Below are 16,623 nucleotides of genomic sequence, written 5' to 3' on the forward strand. Positions count from 1 at the left end.
TTGTAATATTAAAGCATAACTACAATTTTTGAAAGCAAAACCCAGTTTTAAACAATCTTTTCTCTTTAAAATAATAGTAAACACATTATTTTCATATTGCAAAGTTTGTCCATCAGCTTGTGTGTTTGATTGTATGACAGTGTAACTTATTGAAGAGACATTATTTTAAATCTTATTTTTATAAGTCTGACTTCTAGGATAAGAATCATATAAAACATTATATCAATTTAGAAATATCTTAGAAACCTGTATTTCTTGGCTTCTGTCATGCCACATGTTGCTTAAGATAGCTTTAACCCTAAATTATCAGTTTTAAACTTACCTTTTGTTACCATTGTATTTTCTTTTAAATCATGTCCAATAACTTATGAGTCAATACTCTATAATCAAGGCATGTAAAACATTTATACCTTTAAGACCAATTAGAAATAAAAATAAAGCGATTATACAAATCTCATTAATTTAAACCACATACATATATATTTTTCTAGCTGTAATTTCAGGGGAATAAAACACCTTGAACCCAACCATCACCACAGTAGAAATTTTTCCAGGAGAATTAACCATTAAGTTTGAGGCTGTTGGTCTCTTAAAAAGTAGCTTTTTTCTCCAGCTGTGTTTAACTCATAGTTAAGAATGTGAAGCTCCTTTAATCATCTTCTTCTGTGTAAATTGCAGACTGGCAGGACTGCCAGTAAATAACGCCCCCTTTTTACCATTTTATGTTTTCTTTTTAACACATAACATAAACACAACAATCATTCAGCCACTCAAACAATAGACATAAATTGACACACATATAGACAAGTTTGGTGCACCAAAGATAGGCAACAGACAGAAATGGAACTTAATGTCCCCAAAAGATCCAAATACTTTAACCAGAACTAAGAATATCTCCATTAGGATTCAGAGAGAAAATAGGACGTCTCCCATTTTCTTCTGTTTCCTGGAGAGTTTTAAAATTAGCTTTTAACCATTATTATTATTATTATTATTATTATTATTATTATTATTATTATACTTTTTAATACCATGTCCTATACATGGAAAAACTGCTTTTCAGAAACCTGCTTTTTCTCTTGTTTAAGAGTTAACTTCTTATCTTCTTTTTCTTCTTGGAGTTCTGCCAGAGAAGGGAAGAAAAACACAGTGACCTTGTAGAGGTAGGAGGGGAGGAGAGCCCAGGATTTTCTTTGTCCGGCCGTTTTAACTGTCTCTGACTTTTAAAGAATAATTTTTCTCTAGAGAATTTAGCTCGAGTAGGCTGCATAAATTCCTCAGGTGTGATCTAGCTCTCCGTGGAGCTCCTTTAAGAGGGCTATGCTTAATGCAAGCTCCTGCTCTCCCAAATAACCACGCAGGCTATCAAAAGGCTGCTTTAAAAGTAGGGTTGTGAACTTTCTTGTAGTTCTCACTTAACTGTGAAGTTTGTTTTTAGTTTATTACTATGTAAATCCTCTTTCCTTTTGCGAACTTCCCCACCCCTGGTCTGCCTTAATCTGCAGGGCAAGGCTAACTAGCCACACTCTCCTTTGTATAAGGCAGGGGACAGTGGCTATCCACCCAGGCCCATATCATTTTTCCTATTTAGCTGCTTCCTCTTTTAACTCTTCCTCCTCCCAACTCTGACAACTCCTGCTCAGAGTCACTGCTAGCCAGATCTAAGGCTATTTATTTTCTTTAAACGTATATAAAGTATTCTCTCCGGGTCACTTGTACTTCATCCCCCCGGCCACGACTGCTTTTAATGGATATAAAGTATCCTCTCCGGGTGACTTGTACTTCGTCTCCCGGGGCACAACTGCTTTTTCTTCTGTCGACATATCTTCCCCTTTTTGTATCTCTTTTACTTTTACTTTAACAACTTGTTTCTTTTTGCGCGCTTCCCTTTTTGTGTTTTTTCTTTCTCCATCATTTTCTCTCCCCCGGGGCGTCCTTTCCCTGTTCTATCACTTCCTCAGATCCAGAGTCCTTGGAAGGGCCTTTTTTCTTAGGTGCACCTCTTTTTTTTCTGACCACACCGGTCATTTTACACCGCTCTATTTCTGACAGACTGTCCTGAATCTCTTCCAAAACCTCCTGCCCTGCTTTTATGGACAAATGGCATTTCTCATCCTCAAGACGTGACTTCACAAGCTTCCACAGTGGCATCGTCCCTGCTTTTAGTTTCCCAGCCTGTTGTTCTCTAATTAGGTCCCTCTCCAGTTTCTCCCATGAAGCAAGCATTAGTGATCCAGAACATGCATACCAGGAAGCCACACGATCCACCTCTTTGACAAAACAATTTAGAGTTCTTGTTGAGACCTTCAGATTACGCTGTCTCAGAAGGGACTGCAATGCTGTGACCACCAAATGTGAAGCCCCCATACTGCTCCTTTATCTACAGGAGAGACTTATGTATTGGGGAGGCACTGCGGCTTATCTACATCCGTCTAACTGTGCCTAATGATGATGATTTAACACCACTGCCGATGGAAGCAATATGAAACCAAAAGAAAAAGGATGAGTGCCACAAAAACAATCGGGAAGGCTTCAATCGCCCCCGTTAATTGAGGAGAGAGGTGGGAGAGATCAAGGCCAAAGACAGACATGCCTCTTAGAGCCGTACCGTATCACTGCAGTTCTGAATCCACCCCGTGACCTTAACGGGGGTCTCCTCCGTGCCGGAGATGATAAGGCGTATCCCGGGTTTTGGGCACCATATGTCCCGCGCTTTCGTCTCGCCAGCAAGAACACACGCAGGACACTAGGATCCTTCTGCAGCCAAGCTTTTATTGAAGCTTTTCGTGGAGGAAGACCCTGAGCCCAAAAATGGACATCGTTATATACCCCTTGGTGTGGCGTGTACATACTTAATTGGCTGTTCACTCATTACCCCATATCTATGTCACGGGATGGGCAGAGACTAGGCATGATTTATACTCTTGCACATGCGTACCTAACTTGTTTACCAAGAATGCTGAGCTGGCACAACTGAAGCCAGCGCCATCTTGTAATGGCAAATACTGTCACAGCTTTCCACACCTATATCAAAAGAGATTCCAATGGGATCTTCTGTGCTGCTATTATGGCCAAATAAAAGCAACTCAGCCAAATATGACAAAAAATTATAGGAGTGAAAGATATTCAATAACTGAGAGACAAGGCAGATTTGAAATATGCTAAATGTTTATTGATCTTAAGATGGTATCATATCCAACATTACAGTGTGCAATCACACTCTTGATTTAAAAACTAAGGAAGACATAAATAAGTCTTGTTCTAAAACATAATGAATACTACTTTGGTCAAGTAGCCATTTCTGTGCAGGTTTTTGTCAATGGTTGAGCAATAATTCCTCCCAATGTTGCAAGATCCAACTTTATTTCGACTTGGGCCCGATCTGTCAATCATGTTTAAAACAAGTCCTTATCTAGATAAAAGAAAATACCTGAAAACTTCAAAGTCTAGGATATAAAATTCTATGATTTCTCATGTCCTGTTGAATCCCTGGCCTTATACCTCTTCACCATGCCCACATCTACCATCAGATACAGTCTTTCCTTGGGAGTACATTCCAATGGTTGTAAATGATATCAGCTTTCACTTTGTGAAGACAATGTGAAACTCCTAACTCTAGTACTGAAAGGCTCTTCCCATGGAGGCTGTTTGCTCTCTCAGGAGACTCTAGCCACTGATCTTTTGAATATCCTCAGGGTAAACCTATCTTTGTTTCCCCTGTGTCTCTTCTTAATCTTGCATCCATGTTCTTTCACATTAGCATAGAGACAAGAACAAAAGCTTCCCAAGACTGTGAAACTTACACAATAAATCTTCTGTTTTTCAGGCCCTTCAGAAGTGAGAAACAGCAACCTAGAAAGTACTGTTACAGAACTCATGATTACATTGAAATTACTTTGTATTTTATGTAAAGTCCCTGCATCTGACTAACAGAGAAGAAACACATTTTAAAACATCTGTTACTTTTGTTTCCACACAAATGATATGCTGTCAATTTTAAACTTAATCTTTACCTGTCCTGGTAATTGTTCAAAAAATGAAAAAAAAAACAAAAACAAAAACAAAACAACAACAACAACAACAAAAAAACAAAAACAAAAAAAACAAAAACAAACAAACAGTGATTTAAAGAAACATCTAGTAGATACACCTAAAGTCACTTCTAGTAGGCAACTATTTAACATTTGATGGCTGGGTTCATTGTGTCTAGTTGGCTCCAAGAATCGCAGGGACAGGTGATTAAACTGCAGATGCCATTCTTTGTTGAAATGCCTTGGCTTCACACCACCATTTTGAATATTCTGACATGATTCATTTTACACAAATCACAAAAAATACATTCTCTTAAAGAAGTAATTTAAGTAACTTCTTTCTAGAATGGTCGCCAGACCTCAGTAGGATCACATAGCATTTGGGAAGAAACATACATACCAGTAAACCAGCACTGGAGGCCAGAATTGAAAAGATTTCCACAGCCACCATGGTTTTGCCTGTGGAGCTCAGGTAAGTGGGTATAAAAGAAATCCACACACTACAGAAGACCATCATGCTGAATGTGATTGTTTTAGCCTCATTGAAGGTGTCAGGTAGCCTTCTAGCCAAAAAAGCAATAATCAAGCTGAGACTGGCCAGAAAGCCCAAGTAACCCAGAACACAATAGAAAGGGAGGGTGGACCCCTCATTACACAAGAGGATGATTTGCCCATACTCAGACTGCATGTCAATGTCAGGGAAGGGAGGATATGTTCCCAGCCAGATTGCACAGATGCACACTTGAATGATGGAACCACAGCAGACTATAGCATTTGAGAGTCGGGTCACCATCCACATGTGTAAGGTGCTTCCTGGTTTGATGGCTTTGAAGGCCACAACCACAATGAAGGTCTTTGCCAAGATAGCAGAAACAGCAACAGAAAATACAACCCCAAAAATCATTTGTCTCAAGACACAAGTGATTGTTCTAGGTTGGCCAATGAATATCAATGATCAAAAGAAACAGAGCATTAAAGAAACAAGGAGGACAAAATTGAGATTTCTGTTATTTGCTCTGACAATGGGTGTGTTCCGATAGTGGATAAATAACCCTAAAATCATAGCTGACAGTGCAGATAAACTAATGGCCACGGATATCAAAGCAGCTCCCAGAGTATCTTCATGGGACAAAAATGCCATAATTTTAGGGAGACACCGATTCCTCTGCTCATTTGGATACTGATCTTCAGGACACTTGAAACATTTATCCATACCTGAAATGAGGCAGATTTTTTTTATTACATTCAACCCATAAATCTCCAGATATACCTATGAGACCTACATCTTGCACAGAGAAACTATTTAATTCTCAAGTAAATGTCAGTGGACATATTCACTGAACCATGATACTGAAAAGCAATAAATGAATAAGTTATTTTTTCTGGGAGAAAAATATGGATACACTGTATTCATATATATTTAGAAATTGAGTAGACTTGAACAATATGAGAGAATGAGAAATGTGAAAATGATGGTGAGGGCAAATAAGACAATATGAAAATTAAACAAGACTACTTATGAAAGAAAGAGAAAGTTAATTTTGAAATTTTTACTCTTTATCATTTTGTTCCATTTGTTTATTAAATATTGTTATATGAGAACATCATATGTGAATATCATGTATTTTAATAAAGTATATCACCAATTTCTTCACCCTGTAACTCCTTTTCTCTGTCCCTCCAACAATTTTTCTCTCAACTTTATTTATTTTGTTGTGTTTTTCCCACTGAGTTCACTTCATGCTACCTGTATGCATATCAATATAAGGCAATCTACCATAACATGGGTAGAACTATATATCTGAAACAAACAAACAAACAAAAAAACAAGCAGACAGACAGACCTCACTCTTTCACTCCAGCAGCCATCCACTAGCAATAGCTTCTAGCTAGAAGTGAGAGTTTATGATCCTGTCCCCCTGACATGGTGGTATTTATCTAGCTTCATCTGACTTGATCTGGTACATGATCTTGAGTTTATGTACTCTAGGACCTTGTCATTTTTGACAAATAATGCTTCCCTACAGATCTCTTCTCTGTGGCTCTTATGACCACTCTACCTTCTCTATCATGGCACTCTAATCCCTAAGACCTATTGGTTCTTATTATGGAAGGTGCCAGAAACATCTAGGAGAAGCTACGAACTAGTAGGTGACCTTCAGAGATGTTTTCACTGTGGACTGTAAAGTCAACATGGATTTGCCCTTCTAGGCAAGGCTGAAGGAATTACATAAGAGGAAATGTCTCTGCTATAAATATGTTCTTCCTGTTATTATGCATACACACAACCACAGAGACTCAGAGACATATATTCATACATACACACAAAATCACAGAGACACAGAGATATAAACAGAAAAACACATATACACACACACACACTTCACCATAAATTAGCCCATTGGTGGAGAGTTACACAGACTAATGAAGATTTACTATCTTGCAGTGATTCTACATAGAGAAATAGATGATTTCTTAATGTATAATGATGATCTGGTAAGAATCCCTAAAATTTTACTAATTATTATGCTCCATAATATAGGACTACTATTAAGTACTCTCTGATATTAAAACTACAATGATAATTCTGCCAGTCTTCAACTGTCACCAATAGATTGATTCTGAGTTAGAAAGCAGACAGCTACAACTTAGAACACATTTTATGAAGTTGTAAAACAATTAAACAAAGTCATGAAAAGGGAACTAATAATATAATGTAGGTGCAAGGACAGGAAAGGATATTGACTGGGTTTATCTATCCAAAACTTAAATAAAAACAGTCAAAAATTATGGATTTTAGGCAGAACAGACAGTCAGCACAGGTGAGACCTGCCCTGAAGCTCAGAGGATCCTGTCCTGAACACTCCGGCAGAGCCTTCCAGTACTGTCTCTGGCTTGAGATCATCCTCTGCCACAGTGCACCATCTCCAAGTGGCACAAGAAGGTAGCTACCCACACAGTGGTGCAGAGAAGACAGTCAACACAGGTGAGACCTGCTTTGCAGCTTAGAGGATCCCATCCAGGATCCTCTGACAGAAGCCTTCAAGTTTCTGTTTCTTGCTTGGAACCATCCTCTGCCAAAGCTCACCATCACCAGGTAGCACAGGAATCTAGCTATCCACCCAGTAGTGCAGAAGGGTCTTCCTGCACAAGAAGAACCACCCTCACTAGAGGATCACACCCAAAACTCTCTGGTTACCTTCTATGAGTTGGGACCACCCTCTGTCACCATGTACCCTATCCAAGTGACACATGGAGGTAGCTAACCACTCAAGAGTGCAGAGAGACCAAGCAGCACAGGTAGGATCACCCGTGCATCTCAGAGGAAACAGCCTGAAGCCCTGAGGACACAAGAGCCTAGGGACAGCCTAGGACAGGAGTCTTCTGAGTACCACCTACACCCAGAGTTGATTGGGGCCACAGAGTTCTATACCTAAATACAACCACAATAGAGTGGGTCTCACAGGAATACTTACATACTGATGTACACAGGGAGAATGGGTCACCCAGGAACACAGATAAGCCACATTCAGAGATAGCAAGCCCAGCTACCACAAGAGATAAATAGATGACAAAACACAAATGCAAGAACATCACCAACAGAAACCAAGGCAACATGGCATCATCTAAGCCAAGTTCTACAACAACAGAAAGTCCTGAATACCCCAATACACCAGAAAAGCAAGACCTGGATTTAAAATCACATCTCATGATGCTGATAGTGTATTTTAAGAAGGACATAAAGAACTCCCTTAAAGAAGTACAGGAGAAATTGAGTCAACAGATAGAAGCCCTTAAAAAAACACAAAAATCACTTAAATAAATACAGGAAAACATGGGCCAACAGATAGAAGTCTATAAAGAGGAAGCACAAAAAATCACTTAAATAATACAGGAGAACAAGGGTAAACAGGAAGAAGTCCTGAAAGAGAAAACAGAAAAAACCCTTAAAGAATTACAGGAAAACATGGGCCAACAGATAGAAGTCTATAAAGAGGAAGCACAAAAAATCACTTAAATAATACAGGAGAACAAGGGTAAACAGGAAGAAGTCCTGAAAGAGAAAACAGAAAAAACCCTTAAAGAATTACAGGAAAACGCAAACCAACAAGTGAATAAACTGAGCAAAACCATCCAGGATCTAAAATGGGAAGCAGAACTAACTAAGAAATGAGAAAAGGAGACAATTTTGGAGGTACAAAACTTTGGAAAGAAATCAGGTGTCATAGATGCAAACGTCAACAACAGAATACAAGAGATAGAGGAAAGAATCTCAGATGCTGAAGATCACATAGAAAACATTGACTCAAGTGGCCACAGGTATGTGGGTTCATTTCTGGATCTTCAATCCTGTTCCATTAGTCCGACTGCCTGTCACTGTACCAATACCATGCAGTTCTTCGATATAATTTATTTACATTTCAAATGATTTCCCCTCTTCTAGCCCCCCCCACTCCCCGAAAGTCCCGAAAGCCCTCTTCTCTTCCCCTGTCCTCCCACCCACCCCTTCCCACTTCCCCGTTCTGGTTTTGCTGAATACTGTTTCACTGAGTCTTTCCAGAACCAGGGGCCACTCCTCCTTTCTTCTTGTACCTCATTTGATGTGTGGATTATGTTTTGGGTATTCCAGTTTTCTAGGTTAATATCCACTTATTAGTGAGTGCATACCATGATTCACCTTTTGAGTCTGGGTTACCTCACTTAGTATGATATTCTTAAACCTCCCATGCTCATGGATCGGTAGAATCAATATAGTTAAAATGGCCATTTTGCCTAAAGCACTATACAGATTCAATGCAATACCCATCAAAATCCCAACTCAATTCTTCACAGAGTTAGAAAGAGCAATTATCAAATTCATCTGGAACAACAAAAAACCCAGGATAGCTAAAACTATTCTCAGCAACAAAAGGAAATCTGGGGGAATCAGTATCCCTGACCTCAAGCAATACTACAGAGCAATAGTGCTAAAAACTGCATGGTATTGGTACAGTGACAGGCAGGAGGATCAATGGAACAGGATTGAAGATCCAGAAATGAACCCACACACCTATGGCCACTTGATCCTCGACAAAGAGGCTGAAAACATCCAATGGAAAAAAGATAGCCTTTTCAACAAATGGTGCTGGTTCAACTGGAGGTCAGCATGCAGAAGAATGCGAATTGATCCATCCTTGTCTCCTTGTACTAAGCTCAAATCCAAATGGATCAAAGACCTCCACATAAAGCCAGACACTCTGAAGCTAATAGAAAAAAAACTGGGGAAGACCCTTGAGGACATCGGTACAGGGAGAAAGTTTCTGAACAGAACACCAATAGCGTATGCTCTAAGAGCAAGAATTGACAAATGGGACCTCATAAAATTACAAAGTTTCTGTAAGGCAAAGGACACCATCAAGAGGACAAATCGGCAACCAACAAATTGGGAAAAGATCTTCACCAATCCTACATCAGACAGAGTGCTAATATCCAATATATATAAAGAACTCAAGAAGTTAGACTCCAGAAAACCAAACAACCCTACCATGCAGTTCTTAACACTATTGCTCTGTAGTATTGCTTGAGGTCAGGGATACTGATACCCCCAGAATTTCTTTTATTGTTGAGAATAGTTTTAGCTATTGGGTTTTTTGTTATTCCAGATGAATTTGAGGATTGTTCTTTCTAACTCTGTGAAGAATTGAGTTGGGATTTTGATTGGTATTGAGATGAATCTGTATATTGCTTTTGGCAAAATGGCCATTTTAACTATATTAATCCTGTCGATCCATGAGCATGGGAAGTTTTTCCATTTTTTGAGGTCGAACGCACACACCTATGGCCACTTGATCCTCAACAAAGGTGCTGAAATCCTACAATGGTAAAAAGATAGTCTTTTCAACAAATGGTGCTTTTTCAACTGGAGTTTTTCAGGTGAAAATTCTTTGTTTAACTCTGTACTCCATTTTTTAATAGGGTTATTTGGTTTTCTGGAGTCTAACTTCTTGAGTTCTTTATATATATATATTGGATATTAACCCTCTATCTGATGTAGGGTTGGTGAAGATCTTTTCCCAATTTGTTGGTTGCCGATTTGCCCTTTTGATGGTGTCCTTTGCCTTACAGAAACTTTGTAATTTTATGAGGTCCCATTTGTCAATTCTTGATCATAGAGCATAAGCTATTGGTGTTCTGTTCAGGAACTTTCCCCCTGTACTGATGTCCTCAAGGGTCTTCCCCAGTTTCTTTGCTATTAGCTTCAGAGTGTCTGGCTTTATGTGGAAGTCCTTGATCCATTTGGAGTTGAGCTTAGTACAAGGAGACAAGGATGGATCATTTCCCATTCTTCTGCATGCTGACCTCCAGTTGAACCAGCACCATTTTTTGAAAAGGCTATCTTTCTTCCACTGGATGTTTTCAGCCTCTTTGTTGAGGATCAAGAGGCCATAGGTGTGCGGGTTCATTTCTGGATCTTCAATCCTGTTCCATTGATCCGTCTGCCTGTCACTGTACAAATACCATGCAGTTTTTTTTAACACTATTTCTCTGTAGTATTGCTTGAGGTCAGGGATACTGATGCCCTCAGAATTTTTTTTTATTGTTGAAAATAGTTTTAGCTATCCTGGGTTTTTTTGTTATTCCAGATGAATTAGAGGATTGCTCTTTCTAACTCTGTGAAGAATTGAGTTGGGATTTTAATGGGTACTGCGTTGAATCTATATATTGCTTTTGGCAAAATGGCCATTTTAACGCTATTAATCCTGCAATCCATGAGCATGGGATGTTTTTCCATTTTTTGAGGTCTTCTTCCATTTCTTTCTTCAGAGTCTTGAAGTTCTTGTCATAGAGATCTTTCACATGTATGGTAAGAGTCACCCCAAGGTACTTTATACTGTTTGTGACTATTGTGAAGGGGGTCCTTTCCCTAATTTCTTTCTCAGCCTGCTTATTCTTTGAGTATAGGAAGGCTCCTGGTTTGCTTGAGTTGATTTTACAACCTGCCACTTTGCTGTAGTTGTTTATCAGCTGTAGGAATTCTCTAGTGGAGTTTTTTTTTTATATCATCTGCAAACAATGATAGTTTGATTTCTTCCTTTCCAATTTGTATCCCTTTGACCTCCTTATGTTGTCTAATTGCCCGAGCTAGTACCACAAGTACAATATTGAAAAGATAAGGAAAAAGGGGGCAGTCCTGTCAGGTCCCTGATTTTATTGGGATTGCTTCAAGTTTCTCTCCATTTAGTTCGATGCTGGTTACCGGCTTGCTGTATATTGCTTTTACTATATTTAGGTATGGGCCTTGAATTCCTGTTCTTCCCAAGACTTTAAGCATGAAAGGATGCTGAATTTTTTCATATGCTTTTTCTGCATCCAATGAAATGACCATGTGTTTTTTTTTCTTTGAGTTTGTTTATGTAGTGGATTGCATTGATGGATTTCCGTATACTGAACCAACCCTGCATCCCTGGGATAAAGCCTACTTGATCATGGTGGATGATCGTTTTGATGTGTTCTTGGATTTGGTTGGCAAGAATTTTATTGAGTATTTTTACACTGATGTACATAAGGGAAACCGGTCTGAAGTTATCTTTCTTTGTTGGATCTTTGTGTGGTTTTGGTATCAGCGTAATTGTGGCTTCGTAGAAGGAATTGGGTAGTGTTTCTTCTGTTTCTATTTTGTGGAATAGTTTGAAGAGTATTGGTGTTAAGTCTTCTTTGAAGGTTTGATAGAATTCTGCACTGAAACCATCTGGTCCTGTGGGTTTTTTGGTTGGAAGACTTTGTATGACCCCTTCTATTTCTTTAGGGGTTATAGGACTGTTTAGATGATCTATTTGGTCCTGATTTAATTTTGGTATTTGGTATCCGTCAAGGAAATTATCCATTTCCTACAGATTCTCCAGTTGTGTTGAGTATAGGATTTTGTAATAGAATGTAATGATTTTTTGGATTTCCTCAGTTTCTGTTGTTGTAACCCCCTTTTCTTTTCTAATTGTGTTAATTCGGATACTTTCTCTGTGCCCTTTGGTCAGTCTGGCTAAGGGTTTATCTAGCTTGTTGATTTTCTCAAAGAACCAGTTTCTTGATTCGTTGATTCTTTGTATGGTTCTCTTTGTTTCCACTTGATTGATTTCAGTCCTGAGTTTGATGATTTCCTGTCTTCTACTCCTCCTGGGGGAACTGGCTTCTTTTTCTTCCAGGGCTTTCAGGTGTGTTGTTAAGCTGCTAGTGTATGCTCTCTCCATTTTCTTTTTGAAGACACTCAGGGCTATGAGTTTTCCTCTTAGCACTGCTTTCATTGTGTTCCAAAGATTTGGGTATGTTGTGTCTTCATTTTCATTAAATTCTAAAAAGTCTCTGATTTCTTTATTTATTTATTCTTTGGCCAAGTTGTCATTGAGTAGAGTATTGTTCAGCCTCCAACAATAATCCAACAGGAAGAACTCTGAATTCTGAACATCTATGCTCCAACTACAAGGGCACCCTCATTCATAAAAGAAACTTTACTAAAGCTTGAAGCACACATTGCACCTAACACAATAATTGTGGGTAACTTCTACACCCCACTCTCATCAATGGACCATCAGGAAAACAGAAACTAAGCAGGGAGACAGTGAAACTAATTGATGCTTTGGACCAATTGGTTTTAACAGATATATATAGAACTTTTCATCCCAAAGTAAAAGAATATACCTTTTTCTCAGCACATCATGGTACCTTCTCAAAAATCGATCATATAGTGGGTCACAAGACAGACCTCAACAAATGTAAGCAGATTGAAATAATCCCATGCCTCCTATCAGATCACTATTGAGTAAAAGTGGTATTTAATAACAATAAAAACAACAGAAAGCCCACATACACATGGAAACTGAGCAATACTCTACTCAATGATACCTTGTTCAAGGAATAAATAAAGAAAGAAATCAAAGATTTTTTTTTAGAATTTAAAAAAAAAATGAAGGCACAACATATATAAATCTATGGAACACAATGAAAGCAGTGCTAAAAGGAAAATTCATAGCTTTGAGTGCCTCCAAAAAGAAATTTGAGAGAGCATACACTAGAAGATTAACAGAACAACTGGAAGCCATGGAACAAAAAGAAGCTAACTCCTACAACTGATTAAGTGCTTCAGCAAAGTGGCTGGCTACAAAATCAACTCAAGCATATCAGTAACCTTTATATACTCAAAGGATAAGTAGACTGAGAAAGAAACTAGGGAAATGACACCTTTCACAATAGCCACAAACAGCATAAAGTATCTTGGTGTGACTCTAACCAAACAAGTGAAAGACCTATTAGACAAGATCTTCAGATCTCTGAAGAAGGAAATCGAAGAAGATCTCAGAAAATGGAAAAATCTTCAGTGTTCATGGATTGGCAGCATTGATATAGTTAAAATGGCCATCTTGCCAAAGGCAATGTGCAGATTCAATGCAATCCACATCAAAATCCCAACCCAGTTCTTCATAGAGCTAGAAAGAGCTCAAATTCATCTGAAATAACAAAAAACCCAGGATAGCTAAAACTATTCTCAACAGTAAAAGAACTTCTGGGGGAATCACTATCCCAGACCTCAAAATTTACTACAGAGCAATAGTAATAAAAAACTGCATGGTATTGGTACATGTCAGGCAAGCAGATCAATGGAATAGGATTGAAGACCCAGAAATGAACCCTCACCTATGGTCACTTGATTTTTGACAAAGGAGTTGAAAGCATCCAGTGGAAAAAAAGATAGTCTTTTCAGAAAATGGTGCTAGTTCAATTGGAGGTCAGCATGCAGAAGAATGCATATTGATCCATTCTTATCTCCATGTACTAAACTCCACTGCAAGTGAATCAAGGACCTCCACGTAAAACCAGACACACTGAAACTAATAGAAAAGAAACTGGGGAAAACCCTTGAGGACATGGGCACAGGGGAAAAGTTCCTGAATAGAAAACCAATAGCTCATGCTCTAAGATCAAGAATTGAGAAATGGCACCTCATAAAATTACAAAGTTTCTGAGAGGCAAAGGACACTGTTAAAAGGACAAAAAGGCAACCAACAAATTGGTAAAGGATATTCACGAACCCTATATATGATAGAGGGTTAATATCCAATATATACAAGGAACTCAAGAAGTTAGACCCCAGGGAACCAAATAACCCTATTAAAAATGGGGTACAGATCTAAACAAAGAATTTTCAGCTGAAGAAATTCGGATGTCCAAGAGGCACCTTAAGAAGTGCCAAACATCATTAGTCATTCGGGAAATGCAAATCAAAACAACGCTGAGATTTCACCTTACACACCAGTCAGAATGGCTAAGGTCAAAAACTTTGGAGAGAGCAGGTGTTGGTGAGGATGTGGAGAAAGAGGAACACTCCTCCACTGCTGGTAGGGCTGTAAGATGGTACAACCACTTTGGTAATCAGTCTGGCAGTTCCTTAGAAAACTGGAAATGACACTTCTGGAGGACCCTGCTGTACCTCTCTTGGGCATATACCCAAATGACTCCCCGGCATACAATAAGGACACATGCTACATTATGTTCATAGCAGCCTTATTTATAATAGCCAGAAGCTGGAAAGAAACTAGATGTGCCTCAAAGGAGAAATGGATACAGAAAATGTGGTATATTTACACAATGGAATACTACTCAGCAATTAGAAACAATTAATTCACAAAATTTTTAGGCAAATGTTTTGATCTGGAAAATATCATCCTAAGAGAGGTAACCCAATCACAAAAGAATACACATGGAATGCAGTCTCTGATAAGTGGATATTCATTACCCCAGAAGCTCTGAATACTGAAGGCACAAATCGCATAGCAAATGACTCCCATTAAGAAGTAAGGAGAGGGTGATGATCCTGGAAAGGATTGATCCAGCATTGGAAGGGAATATAAGGACAGAGGAAAAGGATGGAGGTGATTGGAGAATGGGTGGAGAGAAGAAGGTTTATGGGACATATGGGGAGGGAATCTGGGAAAGGGGAAATCATTTGGAATGTAAATAAACAATATAGAAAATAAAAATATTAAAATGACCAAAAAAAAAAAAAAGAAACTGGGGAAGACCCTTGAGGACATGGGCACAGGGGAAAAGTTCCTGAATAGAATACCAATAGCTTATGCTATAAGATCAAGAATTGACAAATGGGACCTCATAAAACTACAAAGTTTCTGTAAGGCAAAGGACATTGTCAAAAGGACAAAATGTCAACCAAAAGATTGGGAAAGGATCTTTACCAACCCTAAATCTGAAAGAGGACTAATATCTAATATATACAAAGAACTCAAGAAGGTAGAACCGAGAGAACCCCATTAAAAAGTGGGGTACTAGCTAAACAAAGTATTTTCACATGAAGAACTTCGAAGGGCTGAGAAACAACTTAAGAAATGTTCAACATCATTAATCATTAGGGAAATGTAAATCAAAAGAACACTGAGATTTCACCTCACACCAGTCAGAATGGCTAAGGTCAAAAACTCAGGAGACAGCAGGTGCTGGCAAGGATGTGGAGAAATAGGAACACTCATCCACTGCTGGTGGGATTGTAAGATGGTGCAACCACTTTGGAAATCAATCTGGAGATTTCTCAGAAAACTGGGCATGGCACTTCTGGAGGACCCTGCTATACCACTCCTGGTCATATTCCTGGAGGATTCCCCAGCATGTAATAAGGACACATGCTCCACTATGTTCATAGCAGCCATATTTGTAGTAGCCAGAAGCTGGAAAGAACCCAGGTATCCCTCAGCAGAGGAATGGATACAAAAAAAGTGGTATATTTACGCAATGGAGTACTATTCCGCCATTAGAAACAATGAATTCATGAAATTCGTAGGCAAATGGATGGAGCTGGAGAACATCATATTAAGTGCGGTAACCCACTCTCAAAAGATCAATAATGGTATGCACTCACTGATAATTGGATATTAACCTAGAAACTTGGAATGCCCAAGAAATAATCCACATATTAAACGATGTCCAATAAGAACAGAGGAGTGGCCCCTGGTTCTGGAAAGACTCAGTGCAACAGTAGAGGAGAATACCAGAACAGGGAAGTGGGAAGGAGCAGATGGAGGAACAGGGGGAGGGAAGAGGGCTTATGGGACTTGCAGGGAGTGGGGACCCAGAAAAGGGGAAATAATTTAAAATGTAAATAAAGAATACATCGAATAAAAAACAAACAAACAAACAAACAAAACAACAACAACAACAAAAAATTTCTCACGAAAACGTATTAAAACCCAGGGGGTATAAGAAACTTCAAACTCTTTGAAGGTTTGCTGTCAACTATAAGTGACTCTGTATTCTAATCAAGAAGATTGATGACATCTCTAAGTTGATACTCTGAATCTATTACATGAGAAACATTGTACCTGATTGATTTTTTCATTTCCTTGTGCCAAATTGTTATGATAATTGTGCCTGCCTCACTGACTACATCTTTGAAAAGGTAATGCCAACTCTTCATGTATAAAAATCCTTACTTTAGAGCTCCTAAATACATTCAGATCCAAACTGCCTCTGTGTGTGGTTGTTTCTGTTTTTCACCACTGAACCTGTTCCTCTCCTGAAATCCAAAGTTCCCTCTCCAATCTGAATCTTCCTA

General features: G+C 38.7%; 1 pseudogene; it reads right to left on the reverse strand.

Moving 5' to 3' along the window:
• Positions 1–4,344: 4,344 nt before the first annotated feature.
• The window catches only part of LOC127678090 (vomeronasal type-2 receptor 26-like), a 41,130-nt pseudogene continuing 28,851 nt past the window's right edge, over positions 4,345–16,623 (reverse strand).

Source organism: Apodemus sylvaticus, chromosome 2 (genome assembly GCF_947179515.1).
Source record: "Apodemus sylvaticus chromosome 2, mApoSyl1.1, whole genome shotgun sequence".
Classification (NCBI taxonomy): domain Eukaryota; kingdom Metazoa; phylum Chordata; class Mammalia; order Rodentia; family Muridae; genus Apodemus; species Apodemus sylvaticus.